Source organism: Hemiscyllium ocellatum, unplaced genomic scaffold, assembly GCF_020745735.1.
Source record: "Hemiscyllium ocellatum isolate sHemOce1 unplaced genomic scaffold, sHemOce1.pat.X.cur. scaffold_810_pat_ctg1, whole genome shotgun sequence".
In the NCBI taxonomy this organism is placed as follows: Eukaryota; Metazoa; Chordata; class Chondrichthyes; order Orectolobiformes; family Hemiscylliidae; genus Hemiscyllium; species Hemiscyllium ocellatum.
In genome coordinates, this window is record NW_026869247.1 from 103,236 (window position 1) to 121,532 (window position 18,297).

The window sequence follows — 18,297 nt, forward strand, 5'->3', positions numbered from 1 at the left end:
ACAGAAGTGGGAAGTTGAGTGTGGACCGTGCAGAGATCGGAGAAGTGCTAGATGAACATTTCTCAATGGTGTTTACACAGGAAAAGGGGAATACTGTAGAGGACAAAACTTGGTACGAGATATTAGACTAGAAAGGATTGAGGTTAGTAACGCACAGGTGTTATCAATTCTAGAAGGAGTGAAAGTAGACAAGTCCCCATGGGGTTTATCCGAGGATTCTCTGGGAAGCTAGGGAGGAGATAGCAGAGCCTTTGGCTTTGATATTTGAGTCATCATTGTCTATGGGTTTAGTACCCGAGGACTGGAGGATTGCAAATGTGCCCTTGTTCAAGAAAGGCAGCAGAGATGACCCAGGTAATTATAGACCAGTGAGCCTTCCTTCCATTGTAGGAAAGGTTTTGGAAAGGATTATAAGAGATAACAGTTATAATCATCTAACAAGCTCCCATTGTCTTACCTCCCCTCCATATTAGCATAGGTTAATGAATCCCCCATTTACTGAAGGAAGCACCCTCCAGCCTTAATCTCTTCCCATCAACACATAATCATGAACAATATGATAATCAGTTTCTGTAATCCATTCACATGTTATCACAGGACATCGCCATTCATCAAGCTTTGTAAGGTCATAATTACCTGCTTTAAACTATGTAATGACAATCGCCCATGTGACTGATATGTCTTTGTCTAATTCCTATTAAATATACTGTCTCTGTGGGTAAGGCAGAGATTCATGAAGAGTCTCTACAAGTAGGCACTTTGCTACTTTAGAGATGCTTTAAAACTCTCGCCGGCTGTCCAATAATAAAGCTACTGCTGTTGTGCAGAAAACTTGCATTGTCTGGATTTGAGGAACAAAATAGGCACCAACAATGAAGGATATGAGTGATCTTCAGGGTGTTAAGTACAGACTTACTGGAGTGGTTCACTGATGAAGACAATGCAGTCATTGGATTGATTTGAAGAAATTGCTATTTTCTTTGAAGTAAACAAGCTAAATATATTTTTGATAGAGCTGTATAAGATTATAACACACCTAGATATAGCAGACAGAAATATGTGTATTCGATAGGCGATGGCACTAGAATTATGATCAGATGTAAGGTTTTGAGACAGAGGGACATGAACAAGTGTTTCTGCTGTCTGTATTGGCTAGAAATATGCAGAACAAGCTGCCTATTATGGTGGTGCAGGCAGAGGAGAAGATGAATGATTGGTAAAAACAATTTTATCAGATCTGAGGGAAATAAACTTGCAAAATTTGTGGGACATATGAGGAGTGAGAATATTGGATTCTGCTACAGAGAGCCAGCTTGGATTTGATGGGCCTCTCTCTGTGCTATAATGCATTTTATTTGGACTTGCTTAACTTGCTCTGGTCACCGATTAAGTTGTCATTGAGGTAAATATGCTCAGTGTTCCTACTCAGACCAATACAGGCTGTCTTTCCACAGCAGTTTTTACTGCCTTATACTGGGTTCTGGTGTGTGTGTGTGGGGGTGTGTGTAACGGTGTGTGTAACAGTCTGTTAGCATTTACCTGAAATGGCAAAACACTATTGCAGCCACACTAGGGACAGACTCTGGAAATGTGGGGAATGCCAGAAGGGAATTCTTTACCCATTCCCACCTGGAAACTGGCCAAACCAGTCTGGGGAGAAGCTGTTCACCTGCTGTGTGTGTGTGTGTGTGTGTGTGTGGTGGGTGGGAAGAAGAGAGAGAAGGGAGTCACTCAGGCATCCATCCTGCTGAGATACCAGTCAATTTACTCATAACCACAGTTGGATGATTTTTCTTTCTCTTTTTCACACCAAGTAATGAACAACGGTTTTGGCAGTTCATAAAGTTTTGCATATAGAGAACTTCGTTTTGGAAATGTTCACAGCATTTCTGAACATGTACAGATTCACACTGTCGTCCACATTGCTGTGGGTCTGAAGTCACAATGTAGGCCAGACCAGGTAAGGATGGCAGCTTCCTTCCTGAATGGGCATTAGTGATCCAGATGGGCTTTTCTGCAATCGATTAATGGTCAAGTTTTTTAAAAAAAATAATTCAAATTCCCCCATCTGCTGCAGGAGGCTTTGAACTCAGGTCTCCAGAACTTTATCTGGGGCTTTGGATTAACTGTCCAGCGACAATACCACTTGGCCAATACTTCCTCACATTGCTGTCCATCTGCACAGAGTAAACAGGGATTTTCTGGTACATCAGGACTGGTTAATCACACATACATTTGCTGAATAATTGCAGGAGTTGGATGTTGATGGGCTATTGACATCCATCTATGAACCATGTATTCTGAGGTTTGTTTCTGATCATGATTGTAAACACCATCAGTCTTGTTATCTTTTGGGGATAAGAACAGTTTCAATTACCTTTCTGTTAAATACCTAGCAATCAAGTCGATCCCATAACTCTCAGGCAGATTAGTTTCCTTTGAAGAGCTCCTCATCTCCCCAACCTCCTCCATCCTCACCTTCAACAGGACAATAATCTCACAGAGTCTCTTTGTGACTATGAAGGAGACAATCTGATCAGCTGCTTCTTTCCCTACTCCTATGTCAAGTTGGATCTTAATCTCCCCTTGCTGCAGTTGTGATCCTGCATCATTGTACAGCGTTGCTCGTATTTCATGTCTTGGCCTATCAGGGTTCAGGATACTGCATGTAGCTTCTTGTACATCAGGTTTACAGTGCAAGAGTTTAGCTCTTGCCTTCCAACAACAGTAGAGTCGTACTCCAACAAAGCTTACAGAATCACGGCCCAGCATATTCCCCAACTTCCCTCCTTCCATCAAACCAGAGGATCAGCCCTCATTCAACTGAGGGAATTCAGGAGGGCATGTCAGTAACAGCAGCATGAATACCTAAAAATGAGGTGTTCACCTGATGAAGTTACCAAACAGCATAAGCAGCAAGTGATAGACAGAGCGAAACAATCCAGTAAACAACGGAACAGATCTAAGATCTGCAGTCCACCACAACCAGTTGTGATTGAAGTCAGAGCACAGTTGGAGTTCTGAGGACAGTTCTCTCCAAGATATTAATCAACAAGAATGTCAGACTGGATGAATCATCATAAAACTGAAGTCCATTTGATATCAATATGTTTACAATCAGTGTTCAATTCGCCACATGTAGCTGAAGGTAAAGATAATCTTCAAGTGATTGTAACAGTGAAGACACCGGAATACTTATTCAGCAAATTAAAACCTGTTGTGTTAGTAATAATTTTAAAGAGATATTAAAAGTAAGGTGACTTGAGTATAATGGACGAAATTTATTGGTGGGTATCTGAAATGTGAAGTTAATTTAGGATTAGTTAACAAACAAACACATGGTAGGGAATCCCAGTCTCATGGAGTGCACATTCAGTTCCATGTGGGAAAACCAGGACACTTCTTGTATCAGCAACAACCACAAGAACACGGAGGTGACACTGGAACACTAGTTTGACCACGGCTAAAGTACTGCACTCACTCTTAGTCCCCACATTCCAGGATTGATGTGATCACACCAGAGAGGGGACAGAGAAGATTGATCAGAATGTTTCTCTGATTGGAGAATTTCTGCTCTGAGGAAAGATTGGATAGGTTGGGGGTGGGGGGATTCTAAGGAAGATGAACTGAGATTTAATTGATGTGATAAAATGCTGAGGGATTCAGGTAGAATGGATAGGAAGCAGCTATTCATTAACAGCCATCAGGAACTAGAGGTTTTAGATTGAAGATAATTCTCAGAAAAAAAGGGGAAAGGAGAATTTATTTCCCTCAGAGATGGTGGAGAGCAGGATCTCACTGATGGGGTGACAGAGGCAGTTACCAGCATTACATTTGAATAAAAGTACGTGGATGGAACTGAAATGTTGGAACGTGCAGGGCAATGGACTAAGTTCTGCAGAATGGGATAAATGTGATTTATTTGACATTTCTCCAGAATATTAAACTCCAGTCCAATTTGAGAAGTTAAACATCATTAGACTTGAGCTCCAAATGTCAGAATAACATTATCAGAAAGTTACAGCACAGATCAAAGCCACTTGGCCCATCCTCCATGTGTTGGCTGTGATAGAATGACTCAGGCTTTACAGCGTTCTGTACTCACCAATGAGAGCAACAATTTCAGACTGTAGACTCTGTCCTCTATGTTGTTATAACCTATTTTCTCAAAGTATTTCTTTGGCAGCTGCATATCTTGTTTCCTTGTTTCTTTCCCAGCCCTAAATCTGTTGCCCTTGGCCTTGAGGGACTACCATTTCTGCTGTTTAATCTCTCCTGCCTTCGCCTATGTGACAGACTGCCTTTCTGTCCTTGTCTCACACCTACCTACTCACAACCTATTACATTTCTGATAGTTCCCTGACCACTGTAACTTTCACTCCCCCCCCGGGTCAATGGCACAAATTTTGAATTCTGTTCCTCCAGGGATAATGGGAAATCTTTCTGGCTGCAGTTTTCCCCAGATTTTATTTTGGAAACAGAGAATTTGCGTCAGTCAAGTATTTGTGAGCTTTCATCCACAATTCCGAGCATTTGGATGTAATTTGTGACCCTCCCACAGATGTGCAGGTTTGCTTTATTGGCCGTGCTAACATGGCCTGGAGAGTGGAGGTTTGGCGCGTTGGGTTGGCCATGGTAAATGTGAGGTTACGGGGATAGGGTAGGAGAGCAGGTAATTACCGACTTGATGGGCCGAATAGCCTCTGTCTACACCTGCAGAATTATGCGATTATAAATGGTTGCGATTGCTGTCACATTTTCCTAATGCCTGGTTCGTTCAGCTCAGGTACACATGCTGCCTGTGTGTTTCTGTGGGTTCTCACTCACTCCTATCCTTCTGTTTTTACCTCAATTTCACACTGTATGTGAGGGTGAGAATGAATTTTTAAATATAAGTATTCCAACTGAAACTCCTCACACGTCAGGACCTGTTTCTGCTGCTGCCACCACTCACAAGGGACAGGAAAACAATAAAGGTTTCATTACAAATCTTACAGGAACATAGAGGTTATAATTACAAGAAAAGGCTGAACGGCTCCAAATGTTTTTCTCAAGAAAACAGGAGGGTGAGAGACAACCTGGTACAAATGGGAAGCTTTGTGTTTGTACTTTCAGAGATTTGAGGTTGAAATCATCAGGTCGGAAGCATGTTTCATTGCCCCAGATCATCAAAGTTGCAATCTAATATGTATCTTTCATTCTCTCTGTCTGAGTTAACACCAGATGGACAGGTCAGTGTCTGAGTGTTTCCCCAAATCCCTGATTGAATCTGGCTCCCCCCCAGTCTCAGGTGTTGCAGCACTCACTGGGTCAGGGAGAAACTCTGCCGTTACAATGAGAACTGTCTTTGCTGTCACCTCTCCTCATGCTTCCGCCTAATTCCCATTTCCCTTCATTAAATCCCAGCTGCCTCTAGTCCACCCACATGGGCATGTTGAAGAGCATGACAAGAGAATGGATTGAAACTGAGAGTTCAATAGCCAGAATGAGAGAGGAAGGAGGAAATAAATGGGGTTCGTGGATCCCAGGGGATACAGACTCCAGGCTGAGTCCTTGTGGGCATTCCCGCAGTAATACAAGACAGCATTCCATGATGAGAGTTAAACCCAGGAGGCAGGAGGAGCCACTGAACATTAGCAGGTTTAGTTCAAACACAGGAGGTTTGTTCAGTCAGTAACAGTGTGTTAGACATGGAGGGTGAAGTGAGCAGTGAGGGGAAATGTTACCACAAGCTGCCGATGGATAACTTTCATTGGAACAGAAGGAGGCCATTCAGCCCCTCAACCCTTCTCTGCCATTCATGATGATCATAGCTGATGTGTGACCTAACGTACAACTTGCAAAACCCTCTAATTTCATCAATAAACTCCTCTGCAACAGACCAGATGAATATGAAAAACTAAACATCTGCAAATGCTGGGAAATCAGAAATAAAAACAGAAATTGCTGGAAAAAGTCAGCAGATCTGGCAGCATCTGTGGAGAGTGCACCTTTGGGTCCAGTGACCGGTCAGGTGACCAGCTGCAGCTGACCATTCTGCTATTTCTGTAACACTCTCTGGGACAGGTTCTGGTGCGGGGGGAATGAGACTGTCAATAACAACTGAGAGACACAGGAGGATGTGCTCAATCAGAATAAAACACATTTTCGTCTTTCTCTTTTAATTCAAAGGCAAACATTATTCATTATCGTTTCAGAAATAAGATAGTAGGCCAGAAATCAACTCTTCATATCATTGGGTCTGGGAGACTGTGTTACTCCTGACCTGGTCCAGCCGACATGTCAATCCAGACCCTGAATAATGGGGTTGACTCTGAACCATTTCTTGTGCAGTCAGAATGGATGACAAATGCTGCCCCAGCAAGTGATGCCGTGATCCCATGAACAAACAAAATAAATCTGATCGCTGTGGTTAGTTGTGAACTCGCCGGTGTTACTGGAAGAGGATGAATGGGAAGGTTTATGGGGTAAAGGGAGAAGAATAGCTTTCCGTGAGGTGATCCTTTGGAGAGCTGATCAGCCAATCAGCCTCCTTTTGTACAGTAACAATTCTGTGAATAATTAATTCTGAGCCCTCTAAGGAAATATCAGAGCAGGGTTTACAAAGAGGTCAGATTGAATGAGTGTCTCGGTGAACACAAGTGAGGCACAGGTACAGAGAGGCTTTGGGATGGATTAAATTAAATTTTATATATTTGCACAGTCATCAACATTACAGCAGTGAAAAATGGGAGTGATGGAGAGAGTGGAATCAGAGCAGCAAATAAATCTTCAACATTTATGCAGCTAAAGGGGATGCTGGGTAAAGATACCGTAGTTAGTGTTTATTTCATTCCAGGCACACCAGCCTAGGAGCACATCCTTCCTGTATACATTCTCTCGAGCTCTTGAAGATTTTTGTTCATTTGAAGTGTTTCATGTTTAGATACTCCAGAGAAGACAGCTTCAAGCTCCTCAATCTCTCCTGCCAGGGCAATGCTGCTGTTAGAATTCAATTCACTGGGGCGTGTTACTGGCTGCTTCATGGACTGGAACTGGCAATTGAGACTGAAAGACTCCTGTATAAAATACATTCAATGGTATTGCCAGACGCGAGTGGTTTTAGGAAAATGACCTTGCCTTACATGCATTGAGTGTCAGTGCACTTCCTGTTGTGGGGCATCCTGTTTAGATACAATCTATTGATAACTATGAGAACTGACAAGCACTGGCTCTGTCAAAGTGGTCAGAGCATTATGGCTGTCATCGAAGCTGGTAACAAACTTCCCATGGGTTAAAAATCGTAAATGATAGAGTAGGTACGAGGTCTGATGATACTGTTGGAGTATTGATGTTGTTGTTAATCACATTAACTCGGCAGGAGTTGACTGAATTCATATTGTCTCTTTCTGAATCTCAGGATGTCTCTCTGGGCAATGAGTCTCCACAAACATCAATGAGCAGGGGTCATCTGTTTTGATTTAAATTGCTCTATAGCACTGCTGCTTCACAGCACCAGGTACAAGGTTAGAGTCCAGCCTTGGTCAACAGCCTGTGTGGAGTCTGCACATTCTCCCCAGGATAGTGTGGGTCCACTCCAGGTGATCTGGTTTCCTCCCACAGTCCAAAGATTTGTGGGTTAGGTGGATCAGTCATGCTAAATTGTCCACAGTGTCCAGGATTGTTCAGACTCTGTGGATCAGCCATATGAAATGCAGTGTTACAGGGGTGAAGTGCTCCAGATGGGATGCTCTTTGGATAGTTGGTGGGATTTGATGGGCCAATGCTCTCCTTCCACACTGTCGGGATTCCATTCTATGATTGAGGATAAAGGCGATACAACAGGGTGTCCTTGGAGAAGGAGCACGTAGTTTTTATCAATTCTCCCGCTGCCTTTAGATAGAGATGGGTACCGCAGTGGATACAGTGCTTTATCTCCATCGCTGCCTCCTCACTCCCAACTCTACTTTGATTTGATCCCTTCCCACTTTGTCATTTATAATGGTTTGCTTTGCCTGTAAGCGGCGTTGTTTATAAATATTCAATTGGTTACATGGGTGGTTTACTGCTGGTGATTATATGTGAACCAAAATGGGGTAATGGGGGTGATGATGTTGATGGTGGGAAGGTTGCTCAGCTGTGTGTGAGATACCACGTCCGGGTCAGAGAAATGGGGAATAAAGAACACTTCACAGCTCACAGAACCAGAACTGAAAAACAGTTAAATCAAACCAAAGGTTCAGACAGGGAGGGAATATTTCCCTGGAGCTTGAGTAACTGGAAACTGATGGTGTCCGGGAGTAGACAGGATTTGTTTTACAGGGCGTTTGAAATTTTAAAAACTGTTATATTAAGATAGTTTCATTTATTTTCTTTTAGTTTTATTTATTGTGGAATAAATAGCTACAATATTTTAAAACCAAATTCACAAACCTTGTGTTAAAGACAAATGTTAAATAAAATCCATCAAACCATCCCTCACTGAAACCGGGTGTGGAAGTGCATTCGCCTGGAGAATCCCTGCCCTGCCTACTTCTTCCTAGCCGGGCTCCATGGCTATATACATACAGGAGAGATAGTAGGAGGCCATTCGGCCTTTCAATCCTGCTCCACCATTCAATGGGAAACAGCTGACCATCCAGCTCAGTCTCCTGTTCCTGCTGTGTTCCAATCCCCTTTCATGACTTTACCTCGAAGAACTATATCTAAGTCCTCCTTTGGCTTCACTGCCTTTTGTTCCAGTGACGTTGCGGTGTTACTGTGTGGGTGTAGGCAGGGGTAATGTGATGGTGCTGCCTCCTGGAGGATGCACTCAGCATCCCTCATCATCCTGCAGTAACATCAACTGGGTTTCAGCAACTAGAGATAGAAACCATTTCCAGGATATGGGCATCACTGGCTCAGCCAGCATTTATTCCCCATCTCTAGTTACCCTTGAGAAGATGGTAGTGAGCTGCTGTCTTGAAACATTCACAGTCCATTTGGCGCAGAGAGACCGACAATGCTGGGAAGGAGAGTGTACAGGATTTTGGCCAAGTTATTCTCCATCTTTGGTTCTTCAAATGCTGGTTAACTTAATCACAATCTGCACATGAGTTTGAGATTTCAGTCTGCAAATCTTCACCATTAAGCACCCTGAATAAACAAATATGTACAGGTTAGAAATTCAGAGCAGACAATTCTAGCTTCTCTGGAAATCTTCTTTCCCTTTCTTCTGCAAAAGCTGTAACCCTCCAGCCCACTTACTCTCTCCCACCATTCTGCCTCTGCTGTCCCTAATGTACCCGCCCCCATTCTCATGGAGTTACTGATAAACAGATCCATGCCACCACTTCCTGTCCTGGTTAGACTCTGCACCCTTTCTGGGTTCACTTCCTTTCCCTTCAGTTGCTGCAAGTCAATAATGTAACAGCAGAATTAATCAAAAGGAAACAGAAAGGGAGGTGGCAGATCCTGGACAGAAGAGGAACCTTCAGTCTGGGAGAATGGGTCAGATCCTTCTTTGTTTCCCATTGGTCGATTCCCAGCATTATGACAAGTTGGGGATGGAACTTGGGCCCATGTGGGTGTGGTGACCCTTTGACCCCCCAACCCGTTAATCCTACAAGCTGATTGGTTCCTCCTCCAGCCAATCACAGTGTCAAATGCTTTCCGCTAATTACCCCAAAGCACATGCTCCAAAATCCGCCCATATTCTGTACATGTGCAGTTCTGGGCTTCCCCGCACATGTGTGGTCCCTGCCTCAGGGATTGTGGGAGTTTTAGCCCCCATGAAGCCACTGGAGACATGTTTCTGGATAGTGAATGAAAGGTGTGGGCTGGAGGGTGTTGTGTATAGGATCCCCATTCAGACACACAGGACATGTGGGCTGTCACGGGATTTTACTGAGACATCTGCTTCCACAACCTGATTTCTGACGTAAGGAACATAGATTGCGGGGTGGGGAGGTTAATGAAGGGTAGCAGATTTTAAGCAGATGTAGCTGAGTGGTGAGCACCACTGCCTCACAGCGTCAGGAACCCGGGTTTTATTTCAGCCAGAGGCGACTGTGAGGAGTTTACACGGTCTCACCATGTCTGCGTGGGTTTCCTAGGGTGCTCGAGCTTCCTCCCACAGTCCAAAGATGTGTAGGTTATGTGAATTGCCCATGCTAAATTTCCCACAGTGTCCATGTATGTGCCGGTTAGGCCATTAGCCAAGGGAAATGCAGGGTTACAGGGACAGGGTGGGTCTGAATGGGATGCTCATCATAGGCTGGTGTGGACTCGATGGATGAATACCCTGTTTCTGCACAATAGGGACTCTATTCTCATGAAGAAGAATGTACCTATCTCAATGTGTTGCAAATCTGTGGCATTCCCTCTTCAAAATGTGGTGGATGCCAGGACAATGAGCAGATTTAATGAAGAGATACAGATGTTGAATTTACAATGAGATGAAGGGTGAGAGAGAGCAGGTGGGAAAACCCAGCTGAGACCGAGGTGAGCTCAATCATCACCGTATTAAATGGTGGGGCTGGTTCGAAGGGCTGCATTGCCTCTCCTGTGCCCAGTGCTTATCTTCTTACGGTAATAACTGGAAAGCTGAATCCAAAACTCACCACCTTCACCAAAGGAGATTTTGGAAAAAGCAGGATAGTCAGGTGGATTAGCGTTCCAAACTTAGATAGTGAGGAAGCGTGTAGGAGATAATGATTTTGCAATTTTAAACTCAGGGGAGACAGTGATTTATGGTTTTAGACTCTGAGGACATTCACGCCATCCAGAATACTCTGTTGTGAATATCTATCCTATACTTTGTCAAAGACCTTGGCTTTGTATTAATGAAACGCAAAACACCCAGGAAACTTCGCCTCACCTCGTAATCTGATAGAAGACTTCTGATAAATCTGGTTGAACTTAGAACACAGCTGGAAAGCGGGAAGATTAGATCCAATCCAAGATCCAATGCTTAAACAAAGGAGACTACAATAGGATGAGGCAGGAGTTGGCTAATGTAAACTGGAAGCAAAGACTTTACCGTGGGAAAGTTGACAGACAACAGGGGAATATTTCAAAGTGCTCAGCAAAAGTATATATCAGGGAAAAGGGAGGACTGTAGGAAAAGGAGTAATCTGCCATGAGTGGCTCAGGAAATAAGGGAGTCTATCAAATTTAAATAGAAGGCATACAAATTGGCAAAGACCACGGAGAAACTAGGAGATTAGAGAAACTTTAAAGATCAACAGAAAGCTAGATGGGATTGGGAGAGAAAAGTGATGAGTAGCTGTCCCCAGGGCCGGAATAGCAGTTTAACACTGCTCAAGGGGAAATATATGGTCTCTGTAATTGTTGAAGCACTTAACTGTTACCATAGAGATAATCCTGATCAAGTTAAAAAATCACAGCACACTCCAAAAGCTTGTACTTCCAAATAAACCTGTTGGACTATAACCTGGTGTTGTGTGATTCATAGGTTTGTCCACCCCACCCCAACACCGGCTCCTCCATATCAGAATCCTGATAGACAGCCCCACTGAAACTGAAGTGCCTGTCAGATACTTGAGGGAGCCACAGGGGTGTATGTTTTAACCACAAAGTGCGAAACTGAAGTAGACTTTCTAACTGACCATTGTCATGGAGATAATACTGAGAGAGAGTCTCTATTCAAAGTACCAAACCACAAAAGGTATAAGAATGGGAGCTTTACATTGGACAGGTGGGGCTTTACCTGATATTGCCTGGAGGTGTTTTGCATGTACACTATCCAGGTAACTGCCATGTCTCATCAATAAAGACTCAACGAAGACCTCGAGTTCTGCTAATGTAGTTGTTGCTATCCAGCATGGTTTAGGAATATGAGTACACAGCAGTCAGTCTTCACAGTGGAGGATACGAAGAACATGCCAGTAATTGATAAGGAGACTGAGGAAGGTGAGGAACTAGAAACAACCATTATCACGAAAGAGGTAGAGCTGGGCAAGCTAATGGAGCTAAAGATAGATAAGTCTCTTTGCCCTGATGGAATACATCCCAGGATATCAACAGAGTTAGTGGGAGAAATAGCAGATGCACTTAGAGTTATAACATCCTGCAGCAGAGACAGGCCCTTTGGCCCAAACTGGCCCATGCCGACCAGAATGTCCATCCACACTAACCCCATTTCCCTGCACTTGGCCCATATGCTTCTGACCCTTTCCTATCCATGTATTTGTCCAAATGCCTTTTACCTGTTGTGAGAGTGTACCCACCTCAACCACTTCCACTGGCAGCTCTGTCCATATACATACCACCCTCTGTGTAAAACAGTTGCCCCTCAACTTCCCTTCTATTCTTTCCCCTCTAACCTTCAACTGATGCCCTCCAGTCCTAGATTTCCTGGGAAAAAGACTGAATGCATTCACCTTATCCATGCCCCTCATGGTCTTACACACTTCTAGAACAGTACCCACTCAGTTTCCTCTGCTCTAAACAAAAAAAAATCCTCGCTTGTCCAACCTCTCCCTATAACTCAGACCCCTGAGCCCTGACAACATCCTTGTAAATTGTTCTGCACTTTTTACAGTTTAATAACTGAAACCTACACTGCATTCATCATATTTCCAGTGTTTCCCCACGGCGCTGGAACCAACGTGACAACGCCAATGGATTACAGTCCATGATCGAGAATGAACTCCTTTACAACAATCCCGTTTTCATAGTATTTCCCAAGGTGCAGGTATCCTTGTGTCTTTCTGGTTGTATGGTTAATTAAAGACTTGTCCTTCTACAAAGCAAAGCTGTGGCTTAATTGTTCCTGGGAAACATGCCATGATTTTTCAGACTTTCAAAAACAAACGAACTCTCTCTCCACAGTCACCACGCTAACATGGACTTGGCTGTACCTCAGTATTTTTTCCAGTCACACAGATTTGAAATATTCGCCCATAGACAGAATACACACCTTTCCTTCCACATGAAAAGGCCAATGAATATTCAGATCGGCACGGATCAAGTAACTATCAAACTGAAAATGAAGTTCAATTTGAATTTCTCATCCACAAATCCACCCTTTCGGTACCCTACAACTGAGAAAACAACTCACCATATTAATACAGGATGGATCTTTATAAGATAATTATAGTATTAAATTGTAGTTTCATGTTTCCCAAAGTTTTAACTCTCAGTCTAGCAATCTCTTTCTTCTGTGAACTGAAATCCAAACCAATCTCCTCACTCCCTTCCCTCCACACCCAGTTCTCTCACTCTCTCTCCTCACTTTGAATTCAGTTTCCTAGCTCTTGTCTGCGGACTAAGAACCAAATTAATGAGTCTGACTCTGAGTCCAGCAGGGGGGTGGGGGGGGGGGGATGGGCGCGGGGCGTTGTTGGTGAATCCTCTGATGACAACCATCCTGCATGCACTGCTTCCTGCACACTCTGGCCAAAACCTGTCTTACTAAAATGAACCAAATTAGAACTCGAATTGCAGGCCCATCCTTGACATTTTCCATAAAAACCCTGAATCTTCACAAAAGAGTTCTGATAACTCCCTGCAAAATGCTGCCCCACTGATAGTCTGATCACATGTCAGGGTACCAGGAAATAGGCCATTCCCCTGGGTCCTGCTCCCAGAGGGAGGAAGATGCCAATAACAGATTAATCCCTCACAACCACAGCCTCCTTCCCAGGCACTGTGCATACTCCCACAATAGGCCAGCACTGTGCCCATACACTGGTCTCCCCTCCTACAGCACGTGCTCCCAATCATACAGGAGTCCGGGAGACTGACAGCAGCTGCTGCCCAATATATCAGAATCCCTACAGTATGGAAACAGGCCCTTCGGCCAAACAAGTCCATACCGACCCTCCAAACAGTAACTTGCACAGACCCATTCCCCTACCCTATATTTACCCCTGACTAATGTAACTAATACTATGGACAATTTAGAATGGCCAATTCACCTGTCCTGCCCATCTTTGGATTGTGGGAGGAAACTGGAACACCCGGAGGAAACCCGCTCAGACATGGGGAGAATGCACAAACTCTGGGTTTGGCTGGAATCAAAACCGGGTACCTGGTGCTGTGAGGCAGCAGTGCTAATCATTGAGCCGTCTCTATGGGCTGGAGAACTGGGGTAATGGATTGTAAACAATGAATGAATGTGGAGGACACTGGGGGATGGACAGGTCAGTGAGCGACAGGAGCAGTGCAGCAACAGGAGGGAATCCTGGACAAACTGAGCAATGGGAGAGTCTGACAGGAGAGAAACTACAGGAAGGTTCTGTTTAGAGGCTGAGGCAGGGACAGCTGGGAAACAGTATGGCCTGGTGGCTTGGGCAGGTTTTCTAATCATCCTCTTCAAAGATGCTGTTCCTCAACGCTGAGCCTGACCCTCCTGGTCCAGAGGTAAGGACACTGCCACCATTTCCTGGTGGGCAAGGGATACGGGGACTGCCTTTCAAAAGGTTTCAAAAACCGGTGTTGGTAACATTAACAAGACTCAATACACAGTCACTGACAAAATGCTGGTGTACATGAACTTCATCCAGAATATTAACACCTATAACTGGGTAACGCAGACCCTGATGTACAGAGTTAAATCCTGGATATTAATAACAGATATGTGCATGGGAAATCATGTCTCATGAATCTGACTCAGTTTTTTTGAACAAATAACAAAGAGGATTGCTGAGGTCAGAGCATGGACATGATCTACATGGACTTCAGTAAGGCGTTCCTCATGGGAGACTGGTCAGCAAGGTTAGATCGTATGGAGTACAGAACTGGCCCGAAGGTAGAAGGCAGAGGGTACTTTTCAGGCTGGAGGCCTGTGACCAGTGGAGTGTCACAAGGATCGGTGCTGGATCCACGTTTCATCATTTATATCCATGATTTGGATGTGAACATAAGAGATCTTATAAATAAGTTTGCGGATGACACCAAAATGGGAGGTGTGGTAGACAGGGAAAAAGATCAGAGTACAAGGGGATCTGGATCAGATGGGTGATGGGCTGAGGAGTTCAGTTTAGAAAAATGCGAACTGCTGCATTTTGGAAAAGCAAAGTTTAGCAGGACGTATACAGTTAATATAAGTTCCAGGGGAGTGCTGCTTAACAAAGTGTCCTTGGAGTGCAGCTTCATAGTTCCTTAACAGTAGAATAGCAAGGAAATTAGGATAGTGAAGGTGGCAGTTGGTCTGCTTGTCTTTATCGGTCAGAGTGTTTAGTATAGGGGTTGGGAGGTCATATTGCGGCTGTACAGGACATTGATTCGGCAACTTTTGTAATATTCCATGCAATTCTGGTCTCCTTCCTGTCAGATGGATGTTCTCAAAATTGAAAGGGGTCAGAAAAGAATTATAGGATGTTGCCAGGGTTGGATAGGCTGTTTTCCTGGACCGTCAGAGGCTGAACGGTGACCTGAAGGAGACTTTTAAAATCAGGCCGGGCATGGATAGGGTAAATAGACAAGATATTTTCCCAGCCGGGGGTGGCGGGGGGGGGGGGGGGGGAAGGGAGTACAGAACTAGGGGACTGGGAGGGGAGGGTACACAGAGAGGGTGGGTGGATCAAGAGGGTTGGGACAGAAATGGGTGGGGACAGAGAGGGGAGGCACAGAAATGGATGGGGCCAGAAAACAGGATTAGAGAGGAGGGGAACAGACTGGGGGGGGGGGGACAGAGGGGGCGACCGACAAAGAGTGGGAACAGACTGAGGTCGGGGGGGGGCAACCGACAGAGGGGGGAAAAGAGACGGGTGTGCGACCAACAAGGGGGCGACTGACAGAGGGTGTGACAGATTGTGGGACAGATCAAAGGGGGGGGGATGCACGACCGACGATGTGGGGGGGCTGACAAAGGACTGACCGACAAAGGAGGGGGGGGGTAAAAGAGAGTGGGGGGAGACGGGGGGGAACACAGAGGGGGAAGATGGAGAGTTATTTTATAGATCTACTACTCAACCCTATTTGTGTTTTCTCCTCCTCACCTTACTTCCCTCTGAAGGGCTCAGAACAACTGCATAGTTCCTGGAAAGTGGGGTTTCAGGGAGATCAGGTGCTGAATGTGGCATTTGGGACACTGACCTTTAATGGAATGCGCTGGTCAATAAATGGACTCTGGTTCGACTCCACTGTCTGTGTGGTGTTTGCACATTCTCCCTGTGTGTCTGCGTGGGCTTCCTCTGGGTGCTCTCAATTTCCTGCCACAAATCCAAAGCCATGCAGGTTAGCTGGATTAGCTTTGGGTAATGATAGGTTACTGAGTTAGGGTGGAATGCTGTTCCGATGGTTGGTATGGTCTCATGGGCCGAAAGGCCTGCTTCCACACTGTGGGGATTCTGTCACTGAGTATAGGGGTTAGGAGGTCACGTTGTGGCTGAGTAGGGCATTGGTCAGGCCAGTGTTAGAATACTGCATTCAATTGTAGTCTCCCTGATTTCAGAAAGATGTTACCAGTATATGACTCAACTTCTTAATGGCAAGTTCTTGGGAAGTATTGACAAACAAACAGACCGTGCAGTGTAGGTTAATAGTTCCTTGAAAGTGTAGTTGAAGGTAGACAGGTCAGTGAAGGTGGTGTGCGGTATGCTAGCTGTTATTGGGCAGTGCATTGAGTACAGGAGCTGGGAGATCATGTTTCGGTTGTACAGTTTATTGGCTTGGCCACTTTTGGAATGCCCGCTGCTTTCAATTCCAGTCTCCCTGCTATAGGAAAGATGTTGGGAAACTTGAAAGAGTTCAGAAAAGATTTACAAGGGTGTTGCCAGATTGGAACATTTGAACCATAGGGAGAGTGTGAATAAGCTGAGGCTATTTCCCTGCAGCACTGGACACGTTAGGTGGCTTTAATCGAACTTGATCAAATTAAGAGGATCAATGATAGGGTGACTAGTCATGGTTTCTTTTTTCCCAGGGTAGGGGAATCCAAACGAAAATGTAAATCTTTTTTCCAAGGTGGAAATGACAAATTCTAGAGCCACACATTTAAGAGAGGGAGCAAGTTTAAAGGAGATGAAAACCGGAACAACTGCAGATGTTGTAAACCAGGAAGAGAAACAGAAGCTTCTGGAAACGCTCAGCAGGTCTAGCAGCATCTGTGAAGAGAAATCAGCGATAACGTTTCTGAGGGTGACCAGACCTGAAACTTTAACTGATTTTTTTCACAGATGCTGCATGACCTGCTGAGCATTTCCAACAATATCTGTGCAAGTTTAAAGGGAGTTGTGTCAGACAAGTGTCTTGTGCAGAAGGTGGTCAGTGACTAGAATGTATTCTCTTGGGAGATGGGAAAAGCAGAAACAATCACAGTTTAAGAGGCATTCGGACAGACACATAAGCAGGCATAGGTTATCAGGGATATGGATCATGTTACAAGCAGATGGAATTAGTTTGGGATGGCATTATGATCTGCACAGACACGATGGGCTGATTACTCTGGTGCTGTAACTGTTATGTTTTCCAGGGGTTAGAATGTTTTTTGAAGTAACAAAAATGATTGATGAGGGCAGACTGGTCGACATGATCAACGTGGACTTTAGTAAGGCATTCGGCAAGCTTTCTCATGGAGACTGGTTAGCAAGGTTAGGTCTCATGGAATAAAGCAGAAACCAGCTATTTGAGTACAGAACTGGCTCAAAAGTAGAAGACAGAGAGTGGTGGCGGAGGGATGCTTTTCAGACAGGAGGCCTGTGGAGTGTCACAAGGATTGGTGCTGTATCTATTATTTTCCGTCATTTATATCAATGATTTGGATGTAAACACAGGAGGTATTAGTAATTTTGCAGATGACGCCAAAATTGGAGGTTTAGTGGACAGCGAAAAAGATGACCAAGGCTGCAATGTTTCCTGCAGGTGTCACCGCTTCAGATGCTGCCCGACCTGCTGGGGATCTCCAGCACTTCTTGGGTTTGTTGCAGATTCCCACCATTTTGCTGAAGCACTGGAGACAGAGAGCTGTACAGCTCCAGATTTTGTTGACTCTGATTCCTGGGATGTCAGGACTGATGGATGAAGAGGGACTCAATCCTCGTTTAATCCTCCTTTCCTTTGGTTTTCGGAGCCGCTGACTACATCACTAATATTCTACCTCCCACTCTCTGTCCTGAATCTGACCCATCTAACCTGACACTTTAGCTCCCACCCCCCTGCCAGACTAGTTAATACCTCACCAATGGAACTGGCAATAGCGCCCCCCCCCCCCAGGAGATTTGACCCAGCTCTGCCCAGGGGTAACCGGTCAGGCTGGTACAGTTCCCACCTAACCCAGAAACGCTCCCAATGCCTGAAGAATCTAAACCCTTCCATGGTACACCATTTCTCCAGCCACATATCTGGCTGATCTACCCTCTTATTCCTGCT

General features: G+C 44.7%; 1 long non-coding RNA gene across 2 annotated transcripts in view; it reads right to left on the reverse strand.

Moving 5' to 3' along the window:
• Positions 1 to 2,228: 2,228 nt before the first annotated feature.
• LOC132814361 (uncharacterized) overlaps positions 2,229 to 18,297 on the reverse strand; it is a 35,937-nt gene continuing 19,868 nt past the window's right edge. Inside the window, exon 3 of one of the 2 annotated variants that reach the window (XR_009644417.1) lies at positions 2,229 to 2,348. This is a non-coding gene — a long non-coding RNA (uncharacterized LOC132814361). Of the gene's footprint in view, positions 2,349 to 15,344; positions 15,360 to 18,297 lie in introns of those variants that run through there. The other variant, XR_009644419.1, reaches the window with a different exon arrangement.